The sequence below is a fragment of the Cuculus canorus genome, chromosome 6 (genome assembly GCF_017976375.1).
Source record: "Cuculus canorus isolate bCucCan1 chromosome 6, bCucCan1.pri, whole genome shotgun sequence".
In the NCBI taxonomy this organism is placed as follows: domain Eukaryota; kingdom Metazoa; phylum Chordata; class Aves; order Cuculiformes; family Cuculidae; genus Cuculus; species Cuculus canorus.
In genome coordinates, this window is record NC_071406.1 from 20,877,120 (window position 1) to 20,895,420 (window position 18,301).

General features: G+C 39.6%; 1 protein-coding gene across 5 annotated transcripts in view; it reads left to right on the forward strand.

Annotated features, from left to right (window-relative positions):
* Window positions 1–2,464: 2,464 nt before the first annotated feature.
* Window positions 2,465–18,301, forward strand: part of B3GALT1 (beta-1,3-galactosyltransferase 1) — a 205,381-nt gene continuing 189,544 nt past the window's right edge. For 4 of the 5 annotated variants that reach the window (XR_008450339.1, XM_054069571.1, XM_054069572.1 and 1 more), the window contains exons 1-2: window positions 2,465–2,607; window positions 11,501–11,615. The gene's annotated coding sequence lies outside the window, so the exon portion shown is untranslated. Of the gene's footprint in view, window positions 2,608–3,134; window positions 3,155–11,500; window positions 11,616–18,301 lie in introns of those variants that run through there. The other variant, XM_054069570.1, reaches the window with a different exon arrangement.

An 18,301-nucleotide genomic window follows, 5' to 3' on the forward strand; every position in this document is an offset into this window, starting at 1 on the left:
AATTTGCATTAAAAGGTTGCTATGAAAGGAAAGGGCATGACTTTCAGGTTGTATAGCTGCAAAATGAATTCTGCCCATAAATAGTACCCAATATTAGCATTAACATTGAATTCCTTCATTAAGATCTAACAAACACGTGCCTACGACCAGATTAACTTCAGAGGTTATTTTATTTAAAATATTTCTAAAAATGCATGAAATATGGTGGTAAGCCATTAGGAATTACGAAACCTCCATGCCCTTTTTTATCAGTGTATAAAGTACAAAACTGTGTAAGGGGATTTTCTTGACAAGCAAATGCCAAGCAGCAGATAAAGACTAACAACACTGAAAAGAACCCAGCAGCAAAACACCTCTCTTAAATGTTTTCAAGTATTATTCACCTGGCTTTTTAGAGAAAGAGACTGGAAAAAAAGGAAAGAGACATTTATTGTTAGTGTAACTGAAATCTTAGCAGTCTAATAATTATTAGTTATAGAGAAACTAATAATAATTCAGTAGCCCTCTCTTGGTGTTACATCCACCTTTCCAGTACTCCTCTGGATCCCTGACTGCAATTTCATTCTAGGTAGGAGTGTGAGGCGTTGACAACAGTGATTTGTGAGCATCTGGAGTTTTTGGCCATGAGAAGTATGATGTTCATGTTTATGATTTTTATTCTTCCTCTAGGATCCACTTGGGGTCATTTCTATCTTTGCTAAAATGCTTTTCTACCATTTCCTTTCTTCGCTGGTCTGCAGCTCCAAATCTATACCTGGATTTTCTATGTATGTTACCTTTTAGATACCATAGAATGCTTTGGTTTGGAAGGGATCTTGACGATCATCTACATCTATCCCCCTGACATGGCTAGGAACACTTTCCACTGGATCAGGTTGCTCAAAGCCTCATCCAGCCTGGCCTTGAACACCTCCAGGCATGGCGCATCCACAACTTCTCTGGGAAACCTGTGCCAGCATCTCACCACCCTCACAGGAAAAAAAATGCTTCCTAATATCTAATCCTCATCCACCCTCTTTCAGCTCAAAACTGTTACCAGTCATCCTATCTCTATACTCCATGACAGCCCCTTCCCGTATTTCAAATAGGGCCCCTTTAAGTACTGGAAGGCTGCAATAAGATCTCCATGGAGCATTCTTTTTTAGAGTAAAATACCCCAACTCTCTCAGCTTGTCCTCATATGGAAAGTGCTTCAGTCCTTGGACTCACTCTTAACAGATCCATGTACTCCCATGCTGGGGACTTCAGAACTGAATGCACTATTCCAGGAGAAACCTCACAAGAGTAGAGTAGAGGCAGAGAATCACTTCCTCGACCTCCTGGCCACACTTCTTTTGATGCAGCCCAGGATATAGTTGGCTTTCTGGGCTTCAAGTGCACATTGCTGGCTAATGTTGAGCTTCTCATCACCAATGTTGCCAAGTCCTTCTCTTCAAAGGTTGGATGCTGTTTCTGAATGGGTCCAGAGGAGGGCTACAAGGATGATCACCTCCCATAGAAAGACAGACTGAGAAAGCTGGGGTTGTTCAGCCTGGAGAAGGCTCAGAGGAGAACTTATAGCAACCTTCCAGTACCTGAAGAGGCTACAGCAAATCTGGGGAGAGACTGTTTGCAAAGGTTTGTAGTGATAGGAGAAGGGGCAATGGGTATAAATTGGAAAGGGGCAGATTTAGAGTAGGAATAAGGAGGAATTTCTTCACCATGAGAGCGGCGAGGCACGGGCACAGGCTGCCCAGGGAAGCTGTGGCTGCCCCATCCCTGGAGGAGTTCAAGGCCAGGTTGGACGGGGCCTTGGGCAGTCAGGTCTGGTGGGAGGTTGGAACTGGATGATCTTTAAGGCCCCTTCCAACCCAAACTATCCCATGGTTCTTTGTTAAGACCAAACCCATCTTTTTTTCTCACTCCTGCATCTCCTCCACTGACCACGCCTGACCCCGTGTTCCATTACTGACCCTGCACCAACCCTCCCCTACGGCAGATCCAATAATTCTCCAGGACCTCCGCTACCCTACGAGTCCATCACATTTCCACACCAGGTGCAAAAGACCTCATTCTACACAGCGTAAGAGCGATGCAGAACTATGGCTGCGCCCCATAAACACCAGTTAGCCGGGGACACCTCGCCCCCCGCCACACCGCCGGGACCAAGGGTGACAAGCCTGAGTCCCGCCAAACTCGGTGCACACCTGGCGGGGGCTGCGAGCGGCGGTGACAGCGGATGTTGGCGGGTCCCGCCGTGCCGCCCCACGACTGACCCGAGGACGCCGTCCCCCGGCCCTGCCCCGTCCCTGCTCCGCACCGCGACCCCGCGCAGCCCCGGCGCGGCTCCCCGCTCCCGGAAGCGGCGCTGCCGCAAGGCCGCTCTCCCATTGGCCGCCTCCCCGGGCGCGGTCCCGCCCCCCGGGCGCTGCGCGGGCGGCGATTGGTTACCGCGGGGGTCACTCGGAGGCGCCGAGCCCCGCCCGCGCCCGGGCTGCGCGCTCCCTCGCTCGCTCGCGCTCTGTCTCTCTCGCGCGCGCGGGGCGGGAGCCGCGGCGGCTGGTGCGGCTGCGGGCGGAGCAGGGATGCCGGCGGCGGGAGCCCCGCGCGGAGCGGCGAGCGCGCACGGTGAGGGCCGGCAGCGGGCGGGCGGGGTGCCCGGGGCGAGCGGCCGTGGTCACGGTCCCCGCCGCTCCTTGCCGGGCGGCCGCGCATCGTGTCGGTCCCCGCGAGGGAACTTGGTGCCGCCGCCCGGCGCTGCCCGCGTTGCCCGCGGCTCGGGGGGGGCGACACCAGCCCGGCAGCCGGAGAGGCTGCGGTGCCGCTCCCGCCGCCTCGGGAGCGCTGGGAGAGGCGGCCCCATCTCCATGCCCATCTCCATCTCTTATCTCCATCCCCGTCTCCATCTCCAGCCGGGCTGGCCGGGAATTGAGGCTTTGGGTTTCGGGAAAGGATGTGCCCGGGCGCGGTCCGGGACGCTCCGCCGGTGAAGGGGCCGGCGAGGGGCGGGGAGGAGGGGAGGAGGGGGTCTGGTGGCCGCGGACTGCGCTTTAAAGTTGTTAAAACGGCTGGTTCGGAGAAAAGTTATTTTAAAGTAAGTGTGACGACGAGGTCCGATGGGTGACCGCTGGCTCTGGAGGCGAGGAATCCTGAAGATGAAACCCCGTTTATCCCTGTGAGCTCTTTTACATTGTTCTCAGCCCGCTGTACTTTCGCTGATGAAGGGAATAATGGAAGGCTTTGGTGCATTGTGAGATCTTGTTAATTTAGAAAAAAAAATAGCCTTTAGGTGTTTTCTATAGACGTTGATGTAAACATTCAGCGTCTCGATCATAAACCTTTCGGAATCATTAGGATGCTGCCAGACTTTGCGATGCTGGACCTGGTCCTTCGATCATGGAAACAGAGTTTTGACATTGATTCAGTAGGAAAGAGGACAGCATGCACAATTAACAATTGAAGATGAAAGTTTCTGTTATCCCTTGGTTATTTTGATGGGTTGGATGTTTTAAACATTAAGAAACATTGACTGCAGAAAACAAAGAGCATTTAATTTGATCCAGGTTATCGTTCTTTTGTAACCTTCCCTACTTTCTAGGAGTGAATTGATGTGGTTCTCTGGTGACACAGAGCTTTCTGATTTATCAACTCGGTTATAAGGGCACATTCAATCACGTGATGCATAACGTGCTTTCAGAATTTTTTAAAATCATGTGATGGTTAGCAAGGATGAATAACCAGGGTAAGCTTTATTACAAATACGTGATCTGCTCTGGAGAGCTGAAGCCCAGTTTTACAGGGAAGGAGGAAGCCCATAATAAGTGTAAAAGGTTTGAGGTGTGGAATTTATAACTGATAAGGGTTAATATTGTTCCCTCCTTGTGTACTTATCCACTAAATACTGTTTTTGACAGAATGTAAATTGCTGGAGAAATTTCAGTTTGGAGTACATCACCCATTCCAGATAGATCCGGCAAAATGTCATATTGGCAAGCCAGTTTTTCAGAAACCTCATTTAGTTAAGTTGAATCAATGTCTTCAGGGTATTTTAGGTTAATTTAGAGAGCAATCCTGATCTAAGTATGTTGCATGATGCAATGTCTGAGGTGTGCTCAGTTGTGCCAGCCTGCCTAATGCTACACCTGTGTTTTCCTTATGTGCTTTCTTATGAAAGAAAATGTCTAATTTTTGTGGTGGTTTTGTGGCAGTGACTAGTAGAATTTGTGTAAAGATTAAAGGCTGAAGACACTAGGCTACTTCTTTTCCCTTGTGAGTGACACCAAATTTAATCTAAAAATCTAGTTTATGAATGGATAAACTGTAGAACCTTCAGCACATGTGTAGTCTTTATTCACAAGGGGCTGTTTTCACAAGTCCCAGCTGGGACTATGCTCAGGAGGACATGCATGCAGGATAATATATGCCACTATGTTTGTTATGTAGCTTGTCTGTCTTAACTACTTTTTTACTCAGAGTTCTTGGGAAACCTTTTCTAAAAGATTGAAATATTTCAATTGTGTGTATATATGTAATATATATTGTCAGAAGGGTGCTTGATTCAATATTGATTTCACTTTTTTGTCTAAGTAATGCACTTTTTTTGGAGCAGGGATGGTTCCACCACTAAAGTGAATATAAAGGTATTAACTGTTTACTTGTTAAAAAATATTAATCAGCTATAGACTTACTAATATTCATAATTTTTAAAATATATAGTGTTCATGCCTAGTTAAAACTAAAGGAGAACACAAGTTTTGGAAACTGTTAGCTTGCTTTTCATAGTTTTCTTCTACAAGTCCACCTGTATGCCTCCCAACTAAAAGGACACTCACTAAATAACAAAGAATCTTGGATTTTTCCTAAGCTGCTTTTGGAGTAATAATTTTTACAGGGAAGTATTGCTACGTGCAATGTAATGAGAATTCTGGAACTGAAACAGTTAATGATGTCACATTCTCCAAGCTGCTCCCTACTTAGTTGCCTAGATAAAGATGGATACTAAAATATTATTGATGTAATTTGCCATGAGTAGTAGGAAAATTATTTCTTTTGATACAGCTAGGGAAAACAAGTGGCATGCTTTTTTTTTTTTTTAGAAATAAGTACATACGTACATTTAGCTGAACTACTGAAGAGTTTCAGAAGATCATAGAAAAAAATGAATGAATGATTAATCTCCTAGTTGTATTAGATCATGCAAGCATTACGCTGATCATTTTGGAAAAGCTAATGCTGGTTTTGAACTGCAGTTAAAGTACTGGTTCGTAGCTGGAGAAATTAAAGTGCTGTCTCCAACAAACACAGCGACTGTGAAAACTGATGTATGGAAGCTCTATGGAATTCTAGATGAACGGAAGTATAAAATGCCCCTACATCCAGGCGTTCCCGTTGTCACTTACTCGCAGGCTTCAGATGTTTCCGAATGGTGATAATACTGCTGTTGCCTAACACTGCCATCGATGTATGTGAATGACCAAAATTGCTCTTCAGCTTCTGGGTCTCCTGTGAATGTTTTCCAAGGAAGCTAACAAAAGATACTCTTAAACAGGACATGGAAATTCGACTCCTGATGCTGAGGACACAAGCCTTCAACAGAGTAACACAGGGAGAGAACTGAAGATGGGCGAGTTGTTCTTTGATAGGCAGGCAAGCATGAATTTCAGCAGAGCTGTGCGGACTGCCAATGTGTGGGTGGCTGAGATCAGCTTTCTAGAGTTCATCCAGGAGAAAGGACGGACTGCTTGTGGGCAGTATTGATACACAGATGAATCCAGGTGTGATAATGAATTATGCAGATCTCGTTTGTGAGCACACCACTGTTCTTGTGTCACTACCTAAAATTTAAAATTGCTAGGTATTTTGAAGGTGTAGTGCAGGGTGGACATTTTTTTAACCCTCCTGCATTCTGATTTTTGTAGCTCATGATTTAACCTCCAGAGCTGTGGGGAGTAACCTAAATATCTGCAATAGTTACTTATCAAAACTGTACTTTATTATTCCCTTAAGAAAGAAATGTATAATTAATGCATATATAAATGTATAATTTAATATATAGCGTAACATATCAGTACATATATTTATAAAATATATAAGTATACATTCTTTCCTTCTGAATAACAAGGAGGTACCAAATACTGGAGAGGGAGCTAATGGTAAGAGTGAAGAATATGCTGTATAGTTGAAACCATTTGAGACTTCTGAGCTATATTTATTCATTTCTATGCAGTGTTGCCAGCATACCTTCTCCTTTTGTGGAAGGTGTTCTATATTGTAAGGAACCTTAAAATATTTCAGTTGTAATATGCCTATTTCATGTATAATTACTTTCTTTAGCAGAGGGCAGAAAATGCCGTATAGATAACCAGCTTTTGCACTCAGTTTTTTTAAGACTGCCATCTGAGTACCAGTAAGCTTTAACTCTTACTATCTTTTGAGACTTGCTGTAGTAAAAATGTGAATGACTTGCATGCCTAACTTTACCTCCCTTTGAGCTGTTCTGCAGCTCTGCTGTTTGAAGGGCTGGTATTTGTTTCTTTTGTCCCTCAGCAGGTGGCTATGTTTTCACTGAAATAGCTGATCCTGCTGTGGAACAACATCTGTGGCTTTGTGGGGGTCACACTGGCTGGAGTAATACAAATATTTTCTCCTGGATCTGACCCTTATTTTTGTTTAAAGACGTAGTACTAGTTTATTGCTTAACATAGGCCATTATATGTTAGAATTTATACTAAAGGTCTGCCGTTACTCAGCTCTGACCTGTGTCTTTCACAATGGATAAGAAGCAAGTATGTAACCTTTTTTGTGTTTTTCTTTTCTCAGAGCTAAACAGAAGATATTAGAAAAAAATTAGGTTAAGAATAACAGTAAAGCTCCATTGGGTCAAATCAGTGGGCCTTCATACTCAGAGTTCGCTCTCCAACAGTGATGTTAAGGGATGCTATTTAGGGGCTGTACACAAACTTAGCCACTTTTATATATCTGTTCCCCTGTACTCTCCACACACACACTTAGCTTTCATATTAGGGATGGTGGGTATATATCTGCTTTTTTTTTAATATACCCTTTTATACCCTTTTTTATACCCTTGTGGACCTGACAACCAAGAACTTGTCTTTTTCAAACTTGCTGATGCTCATTACCTTCACTACCTCCTGTGTTGACAAGGTCCAGAAGCTTACTACTACATTTGTAAAGAAGCACTTAAATCTGTTATAAACTAATGTCTTATTAGCTTTGTTAAAAGTCCCTTAGTTCTATTACCAGCAGATTTAAAAAGCAGTTTTGTGTTAGTTTATTTACCACCTTCATGGTTTGATTGATCTTATCTTGCTTCAGTCTTCTGATGACCCAACCGAAGAGCCTCTTTAGTCTCTTTTTCCAAGGCAGGCACTGCAGCCTTTTGATACTTGGTATACCTTTCTGTGACTGTCCTTAAGATGCAGAGACCAGAACTTCACATACTACTTGAGATGTGGGTGGACCAAGGTTGTATAAGTGCACTCTGTCTTGTTCTCAATGCCTTTCCTCATGAGGCCCCATGTTCTGCAAGGTTTTTTTGGTTGTTGTTGAACAAAAACTCTTAATTCCAGGAATGTAACAATAGTGACTCCTAGTTTTCTTCTCCGAGTCATTTGTCACCATGGTGTGCATGTAATTTAGGGATGAAAGTGTTGGAGTAAACCAGTCAAGGTGTTTGTAGATCTTAAAAATGGCTTGTACATAACACAGGCTTTGCTTTTTATTGTTTGGCATTCCACCCCCCCCTCCTTTGGAATGTCAGTAAATGTGAGCTCAAAAGAATAACAGGCTACGGCTGTGTACAGAAACCCAGACCAGATGAAAAAGAGAGAAAACTCTGAAAGATGATATTTATAGCACTTAATCCAACTGCACTGAATGGGGAAATAAGAATGGTGATATATGGTATGTGATCCACATTGATTGCTGTTAATGTTATGCTTAATTAAGATCAAAGAAGCTTTAAAAAGTATCAGTGTGATGCTTACTCAACTTTTATGCTTTCTTAGCCTCTCTACGGATTCACTACACAATAGTCTTAACTCCATTACCATCTAATTAATCACTTCTCTTTTGTGAACTACATATCATAGTAAGATGAAAATAATAAGCAAAGATCTTCCCTTCTTCTGTCCTAGTTTTATTAGAGGTTAGGCTGGAAGCCCACCATATAGGGAGGATGTCTTCATGTTCCTTGTTCAAAGGCAGGCTAGTCATTTGATATTCAGAGCATGTCACTGAGAAGAGCTGCTGTAAACAGCATTAAATGTGGTTTAAAGAAACATTAGAAATGTATTATTAGTGTGCTGCATTATTACTTGGTGTTACCTAGTAATAAACGTGGTTTCGCAGCAGGGTAAGTGACTCCAGCAGTGTGTCTGTGATGTTGCTGCCTTTCCTTTTCCCAGTCACAATAACTCCATCCTTTGAACCCTTTGCAGAACCACTTCAGCACGTTAGTCTAGCAGAAGACAACTCCTCCCCACTTGCCAGTAGGTTAAAAAAAAAACCAAACCCAAACAGAAAAAACAAACAACAGAAAAAATGCTTTCTGCTGGCTTGAATCTTCTTCACAGAGGACCTTATGACGGCTGATTCAAGGAAGAACATAGAACTATGAAGATAAAGGCAGAAGGAGAGCAAGGTGTTTGTCAGGCATCAGTTAAATTGCCTTATATGCCTGTCAAACCCCAGACTGAAATATTGTTCTGTTTCTTGGTTTACTGTTGTTGAAGTACTTGGTAAAAGTACAGGACTGTTTTTGTAGTCTACCTGTTGCTTTCTTAATTTAGATATTTGGCTTAAAGAGTTATATTTTACATCCTTGGAAGGAATGCCCCAGCTGTCCTCTTATCGATTGATGAGGTCATCTGCTGTGTAAATCTGGCTGTCCAAAAGCCTGATATCAACTGTAGTTACTTGCAGCAACAAGAATCTTCTTTCATTTTGCTTTCCACCATAACACAGTTCACCGAAACAGCTTTTTCAGTTTAGCATGTATTCAAGTATGTAACAAATGTAACATTTCTACTATTTGAATGTAGTAACTTAAAGTCGGCTTCCTGATGTGTTTATTTATCAGTCTTATTTATCAGACTCTGTAGCAACCGAGACAAGGCAGTTGTTTGCCATACTAAAAGGTTTTGGTGTATCCCTTTTGCATGATGTGCTTGTAACTGGCCTAGTGCTACTTAATGACAAACGTGTCCTTGTGTACAGTAGCTGCAAAGTCATGCTCAGCTTTCTGTTGGATGATGCAGCTTGAAATTAGTCTTAAGTGGAACAGTTAAGAGTTAAGAGTTCGTGATAGCCTTAAGGATGTCATGGATGGACGTGAACACTGGTAGTGTATATTCTGTATGGTCTTTTTTTTTTTTTTTCCCCTTTTCTTCCACCCTCAGTATTTAGAGGCCATGGTAGTGCTAATTGCTGAAATCTGTGCTGAATACATTTAGCAGCGTACTGATAGAGCAGAGCCACTAACATTGCTTATCTGCCTTAAACAGACTATCATCGTAAAAAGTGGAACTTGTCTTCCATTGTTTAATTATGACAGTATCTTATTGTGTTAAGATGTATGCAATCGTTCATCTAGCATTTTTATTAGATACCAGAATCATCAGCCAAATTTTAATATGTTCTTCCCTAGAAAAAGTACTTTCATGTAGATAGAATGGCACATGTAAAGGAAGCCACACTGCTGTGGGCACCTGCAAATTATTCTAAACCAGTTAATTGTTACTATGTACATTTTCTGCACTTTAAATCTCAATAAATCGTTTGGTCTCTTAGGCAGCTAATAAGGGTAGCATTAGTACGTTCATGTTGTACTATAAAAAAAATTCATAAAATATTATTTAAAACTTTAAGAATTCACAAGAATTTACCATGTAGAAAAATAATAAATTTTGCTTTAATTTCAGACCTTGTGGTAAATCCAGTTCTTCTTTTTGCCAAGCTTTTGAGTATGTTAGGTGCTTATTAAAAAGCCTCAGAAAAGCGCATCTTACTTATCTCAAATGTAATCATAAACTAAATTATGCTATGTGTAATTCACTACTGTATTTGCTCAAAATAAGCCAGGAAGTTACATAGCACTGCTAAAAATTGGCTGAAAGATTCAAATGTATGACCATGCTGATCATACTACAGGTTTTCATCCCATGAATTAAGCTTCAAATGAAAGTTTCTTACCAAGTTAGTGGCAACTAAGTCAGGTTGAATCTGATGACACAAGTCTGCATATAGTTGCTTGGGATTCACCTCTTTTCTGTCAGTTTGTTAAAGACCATGTTAATACCTTCTGCTCTGTAATACCTAATTGACAAATATTTTGCTGTGTTGCAGCTCAGGTGATAAAATGTCTTGCAATCTCTGAAGAGGATGGCCTTCTTGCTAGATTTTTTCATGTGCAGATTTCAGATTATTGTACAAAGTCAAACATTCCCATTGATAAATTGAGGGTTGAAGTAGACTGTAAAAGTCTGGAATAGTGTTTGAGCATCTGGTCTGCTACTGATGTTGCAAGTTGGATCGTATTAAACATTTCACATGGAAAATATACTGCTTCTGGGATAAAGTTGTTTAATCTGTATATTCTGTCTAGTTTATGAAATTAGAACTGAATGGGAGTAGAATGCAACACATTATGCCATAGTTACAAGTGAGGAGGAGATACTGAAATACTGTATTATGGGCATTGTACTCTGAATGTTTCACTGGAGAAAATAAAAAATCTTGATAGATGCGAGTATGAGCAAAAGAGGTCTACGTAGAGGCATCAAACAAAAAACTATTGAAATTAGGAACTAACTTCTAGAAGTTCGATACTGTTTATTCAGCAATAGCCTCACTTAAAAGGGAAATGAAATACTATTGTTTTGTGTTATTGTGCAAATTCTAAACATAAACAGGTGACTTTGTTGAAAAGTACTGTACTAAGATGTTTGCTGTGAATTGTTTTTCTTTTGTAGAGAAGAAACAGTAATTCTTTTAAGATTTGCTACTGATACCACCTGAAGTCTTCTGCAAAGTGAATTTGGTACTGCACTGCAAATTGTAAAATTGATCTTTATCATCAGGTACAATCAGACAGTTCTGTAAGATCAGGAATGGTCATGACAAAAGTAAATGGCAGAGAGACCTAGCAGGTTTGCTTAGGCCAAAGATGATTAAGAACACTAGTCTTGACTGGATGTGGCGGATCAGTTTCCAAGTTGCATTCTGGCCACTGCATGCTGTAACTAATTTGTCTCAGCTGCTAGAGATCAGCTGGGAGAGGCCGATGAGATCTGGTGGGTCTGAAAGCGCTCTTGGACACATGGATGTACATGTGTACCTGGTGGCATTTGTAATTCCTTGGATGGGTAAAGTTCAAAGGTACTACAGTTTGGTCCCTTAGGTGCCATAGCCAGGTGGCATGAGCAAATCTGTGTTGTTGCTGAGGATGCTACAGAAAGAAGTAGCTGTTAACTGGTTTTGTGACATCTTGCTTCTTTTGCAGAGTGGAAACTTCATGTACCTGAGGACCTGGCCTAGCATTTCCACAGTGATGATAAAAATGCTGATCAGAACTTTACTTTCATCTTTCCTCAATTCAGAAGCCTTCTAAATATGCAGTACGTACTTATTTATTTATGCATACCGAAATTGTTAATCTGTTAATCTGTTGTGTTGTCTTGTGTACTGTTTGCGAATTCTGTCATTGCTTTGGTTTTGTACTTTATTCTTATGTGCCAGGATTTCATGTTTTACTGGATGATTTTTATGCCTGATTTGCTAAGAAGGCCATAGTATTAATAAAGATATCTCTGCTTTGTTATCCGATAGACTGTTTCAACGGAGGAAAAGAAAGTAATTTATTTGACTTCTGTATATTTTCAGTGTTGAAAAATAAAATCACATTAAGCTTTTGCAGGTGATGACCATGTCTTTTGTATGTAAAACAATAGTAATTGGTGTATTCTTAGTTTCTTTTGCTAGATAGTAGCTAGTTAAGGATATAGTTAATAGTAGATGAATAAGAATAGAGTTACAGTATCAGATTATCTCATGGGATATTAAAATTTATGTGATTGTTCTTCTCTGTCTAGAAAGACAAAGATTAATGGTCTTTGAACAGTTCTTACAGGTGGCATTATAGAAGATAATTAAAAGAACCACAGGGGTGAAACTTGGGGTTTAGAAAATCTGTAGTGAACCCCAGAGTGGTTGAATTGAGGGCTTACAACTGGAAAAATGCATTTTTTTTTTTAACTAGTAAAAACTTCATTAAACTCGACATTTTTCAATGAGATGCTGTGACATGCTTAAAGACAAATAGATTTTCCAACTGTGTAAGTAATGTAACAGTATGTTGTAATGAAAATTCAGGAAGTGTTCCCTGTGAAGCATAGCACTAATATTTCATATATAACCAGTATGGAAGTGATTAAATTATTTTACAAGGAAAAGTTGGTACCACGGTAGTAAGGAATATTACAAGGTAATACTACCTGTATCTGAAGATGTATTGTTTTGTGGTAATGAAATATTGTAATAACCTTGCACAGGACTAGAGAAGAACCTCAACCTACAGCTCCCTGGAGTTATTCTTCAAACAGTATTATTATTCTGCATAAATAATTTTTATGCGAAGAACAGTTACAGTAAACAAACATAATGAAATGACCGTATTCAGTGTTAACAAATGCATAAAAGGCAGGCTAATATACAAGTATGTACATAGAAATAATAAAAAGTTAAAATAGTTGATTGCCAAGTGGGTTTCACATTAAAGTCCTTTCCCAAAGCCCCCTGGACTAACTAAGTGTGATCTTTAAGACCTCGGTAAATTTCAGTCAACCTTTGGTCCTCTCCTGTCTTCTATGAAAGTGAAAAGCCAGGACTTTTCTGAATTTCTTGAATTCAGTTTTCAGGATTTAGCTGGTTAATACACCTTCAGTGCCTTTAAGATCTTTCTTTTGGACATAGTGTTGCCAAGATTTATGGCTGCTTTTTCCCCAAAAAACCTGCATCCTGTGGGTTTGTTAGAACACTCTGCACTATTCCATAGTGTTTGTTTTATCAGGGCTTAGGAGGACTTTGCTATCATAGTATTTGTTTACTGTCAGGAACACCTTGCTTGTTTTTTGTACTATATTTATTGTGGAAATAACAAGAGACAAAGTGGTGAAAAGTGTGAATTTGGGCTAGAAATTTAAGTTGGCAGCATAGTAAATGTTAAAATTGATGTGCATTTTAAGGTTTTAAAGATGATTTGTAAAGATGATTTGAATTCTCAGAGGAAAGGGAACTTTGTATTTGTTATTTAGCTCATTCAGTCACTTTTTCTGAAAATGGTGCCTTCCAAGTGAAATGACAGTGGTCTCTTCTGCATTTAGTGTTTCAGGCATTTAACTTTCATTTGTATTAATGCAGGTTTTAAATGTGTACCCAAGATGACAGCACAATTTGATACTCAAGAAAGTAAAAGAAAAATGATGGCGGGGTCAGATGAATAATACTTTTCTCAACCTATGTTGAAATTTTTCTGGCTTCATATAAAGGTTAAAACTGTTACACTTAGTAATATCGTCATATTTAAATCTTCATAGATTTTTTTTTTTTTTCTCTTTTGCACAGCAACTGGTATACTGCACTTGACTTTTGGAACCAGTTAAACCTTCTTTCTTTTCCAGGCTGCTGCTCTTTCTTTTATTTAGCAAACGGTAAACATATTTGCATTTTAAAACAGGAAAAGAAAGTAAAATAAAAAAATGGTATCCTCAGTTTTACAGAGATGGTTTGAGGAGAGAGCATTCCTAGGAAGCTTGTGTATTGTTTTTCATTTTGTCTGACTATAAACTATGAAAAACTATTTTTCTGTGGTTCCTCTTCTGATCCAACTAGATTTTCCTACATAGAAAGATATGCCATATGCATATGATGCTTTGTTCCTTTCCAATATACAGCTCTTATCATTTGGGGAGTAAGTATAACCCAGTTATTTTTTTGTTATGAGGAAATGCTGAAATGTACAAAAAGGTATTACCTAGAATTTTTTGTGCCAGTTGCTAGTGTAAAATGGAAGCTGCTTTCCCTCTCTATATTATACCTTGTGTATTGGTATAAAAATTGTCCTTTTGATTAGGTCATTACGATGTATATAGAGGACCTGACCTTGCAGACCTGAAGTACATAAAGCTCATGGAAAAGTCAATAGTGTATTTATATATGAAATGAGTATCTCACTGAACTAAAGACTGTGTTACTACTAATGAAACTTTGCATCAAGCTTAAATATATAATACCATTCCAGCTACACCATATTGAACTCTTTCATGGAAATTCAGTTTGAACTGTTATATTTATCCAATATAGAAGAGACGAAATGCAATGAAAATGCCATTTTTTTGGTGCCAGGAATTACTTTGGTTCAGGAATTTGGCATGTCATTTAGCAGTGTCCTAGCTAGGATGCGTTTCAATGGCATTTTATTAAATATGCCAATTTCTGTATAGCTTTTGACTTCTCTGACAGTGACATATGGCTTCTTAGAAAATGCATGTCTGCTTCACAAATTCAAATGGTCTCCAGGAACCTGGTTTAGGGTCATGTCATAACTTGGCATAAACTTGTGTGTGACTTTCATTTGCACTTTTTTCATGGTCACTTTTATTAAAGGGTATCAAGAAAAATGCTTCAAGTGTAGCCACATAAAACACATGCCATTCTTTTTATCTCACAGGTATCAGTCAACAGAGGTGTTGTTTATTGTCTTTTCTGGTACTACCGAAAGGACAGATTTCATTACCCGTAGAGCTGTGTAAGAATTGCACAGATAGATGGAATTCCCTAAGGGGAAAGGATAAGTCTGTTCTGCTTTTGCTGTTTACTGTTTGAATTGCTGTTGTCTGAGGCTAGCTAAGAGGTGCTGTTTTCTCTTTGACCATCCACAAGGCTGTATGCTAGTGCAAGATGGTATAGATACTAAATTCTTAAGCCCTTATGGGATTTCTCTTTTGAATTGGTAAAACTGCATGCACATTCTTATTTTTGCACCATTTGGACCTGAAGCACGTATGTTTCACAGTATGGAAAGGGTACAGGAAAATGAGTTGGGCATGATAAGCAATTTTGGAAGCATGAAGCATAAGGTCTGTGTGCCTTTTGGAAAATAATGTAAGAGGTGGTTTTGGAAGTGTCCGGTAGGGATTTTTCAGTCGAATGTGGTGGTGGTGACAAGTGTTGAAATCTGTAACACGAGCTCATCTCTTTATCTACGAAACAAACACAGCACAAGCAGCAGTAACTTAATCTCCTCTGTGCCAGTGTTTTCTATTTGTCTTCTATAATTAAGTATCAATGCCCAGTGAGAAAATTTATGCACATGCTTTACATTTTGCTTAGTTATTGCTTTCAGCTGAAGGTTTTTCAGGGTTGACTTAAAATTGCCAGTGAGTGTGACAGTAGCAGTGCTCTTATTTTTGATGTGGACAAAATTTGCAGTAAACTACTCCAAACAAACACAACTACACTGAAACTTTTCTCTCTGTGTGCAGAGCAAAGATACCCAAATGATTCTTGTACTGGAAGCAGTAATCACAATAGCATGAAGCTCCTCGTATGTTAAGTGACTCAGTTGAGAAAATACAACTGAGAAAGAACAGCATAACACCTAAATTGAGTTGTCTACCTCTTCACTGATCCCAGAGTCAATCATGTGACTTTTAAGGAACTTGTAATTTTTATGTTGACATACAAAACAACGGTTCTGGTAGAAAGACTGCTTGTAAAATCTTAATTGAGGTTTCTTCAGTGTCCATTGCTTTCTTATATACCAGTATTATATAAAGACATCAAGAAAGAAAATGCCTTAATTAATGTTTTATGGAATGAAAGTTTCTTTAATGTTCCTTAAAATATTTGCTGTTCAGAAACAAGGGAATAGGGAATGGAGGTGTAATCCAATAAAGATCAGAGAAGTTAATTTTGGAACATTCTCTATCCTTTTGGAAAAATCGGAAATCCACCTTACACATCACTTAAAAGAGCATATTGTGAGCTTTTTGGTTGGTTGGTTTGGTCTTTCTACTGTCCAGATCAACTTATTTGTTCTAAAGTTCACTGGTATCATTTCAGCTGCACAAAAAAATCTGTGGTGTATTCACTCGCTTATCTCATGTTATGAATCCTGTACTCTGTTTCGGAAAACCCACCACCTTTTGGCAGTTGTTGGTATGCAGAGCATTAAATGTATATGCCATCTTTCAGCCAAGGATTTATTTTTTTCATTCTTCAAGCACCTTTTAAATAAAAGTTGGAAACCAGAGCAGTTACATACAAATATAAACCAGTTCTGTAGTAGTTAGATCTTGAACACCTAGAATTTAGTGGATTCTGTAGCATGAACTCATTGTAATTCTGTTTGACAGCAACAGAACTTTCTTTTAAAGCTCAAGAGATTGTCTTGAACTATAATGTCTATCTCATACATAGAATCATAGAATCATTAAGGTTTGAAAAGATCTCAAAGATCATCTGGTCAGCCCAACACCACTGTGCCTGCTAAACTGTGTATATTTTGCTTATGTTGTTATTGTTACACTGTTAAAAAAGCTAAACTTTAGGCATGACTTAAGGCGCACACTAAAATCTGATAATTAGAGGTGCTAAACTGTGAAACTGTGGTGGTGTAGTTATCACTGGTAAGTTGAACTCGTACAGTTTGACTATTCAGCCGTGCTGGAAGGCCAGACAGAAGAGAGTGACTTTACAAAACTGTTGCAGAGTCTGTCTGATCATCATCACAGGTCCACGGGTTTTGAGATGCTGAGGGATTCAGTCACTAGCAAGTACACTCTGCATAATGTAAGATCAGCAGTGTGTTATGATCCGGCTATCCTTGTCTGCAGTGACTACCGCCAGGTTGAGTACAACATTCCAAAAAGGATAACCTAAGCATAACACCTAATATAATCAACTGTATAGTTAGACCCGTAGTACAAAGATGCCTGAAGTTTGCTTGACTTTTTGCATTGTGAAGCTAAATGAATGGCCCATATTGAAACAAACAAGTACCAGAAGGTATCAGAGGTGCATCATCTGCTCTGATCTTCCACTCTTCAGCAGTTCCCTCCTAACTGTTTTGAGTTTGTTTCACCAATAAGGCCCTACACAGCAATACAACAACAGTACCAAACTAGCCATTGCCTAAGTGTGCTAACCTAACCAGCATGGATAATATGCAACTTGAAGGCTTCACTTTACCTACATGGGGAAGTTACTGCCTGCTGTTATGCCAGGAGGAAAATTCCTAAATTTTGATTTGGTTCACGTGTAAAGTATTCCTTAGCTGTTATTATTCAGTTATTTCCTTTAAAATATTTTTATGGTGTGTTAGGTGAACACCAGTCTCAACAGCCACACCTTATTCACTAGGTGCGATATAAGCATGAGGCTAGTGTTTTTAAACACAGAGCAGTAGTTTCTGGCTTTCTCAGATATTAACTAAGCTCATTTAAATAGATTTGGGGTAACATGGGAAATGATAGTGTACTTAAAAGCTTAGAGTGCTTTGAAAGTATTTGCAATCCCATTCAGTATGTGAGTGAAGTCCAACAAAAAGACTTTCTGGTGTTCCACAAAATAAATCCAACGTTGACACTCTTGCTTGCTATCATGTTGCGAGTTTTATTTCCCATTTAAAATGGATTTTGAACTCATGACGTGATTATAATTCCTGTATAAGTGGTTAAGTTTTATTGGGAAGATATCTCTCATTTTGGAAAAATATTTTTGCTCCTTGGTGCTAAAATTATTGAGGTAGGAGGTTTGTGAGAGAAGCTTCAGTATCGGAACCCAAGCTAGCAAAGGGCTAAAAATGCATCTTCAGGACCATTAGTCAGAATAATTTGAACTGATGGTAGCCAAGATTGTTTTATATATGAAGTTCATAAAATAGCAAGTTGGTTTCTGTAGCTGGGAAGAATACCTAAAGGGGTACATTTTTTTTTGCTGCAGTTGCTAGGGAGCGGCTTATATATAATGGGAGTCGTGTATGAAATTCACTACGCTGATAATTTATTTCAGAGTGGTGCGAGCTGAATATTACATTCACAGAGCACATCTCATTGTACAAAATAAGATGATGAGATGGATGCTGTTAGTAATGTTAGGTGACAGAGTCCTGGTGGTCTACAAGGTACAGTACGCGTGTGAGGAGGCTGTCAAGAGCATGTCATTCTTACATGATTCATAGGCAGGGATGTGATTAGGTGAGCAGAAAATTAATACATTGGCTAGATGAGAGGAATGAATAGAC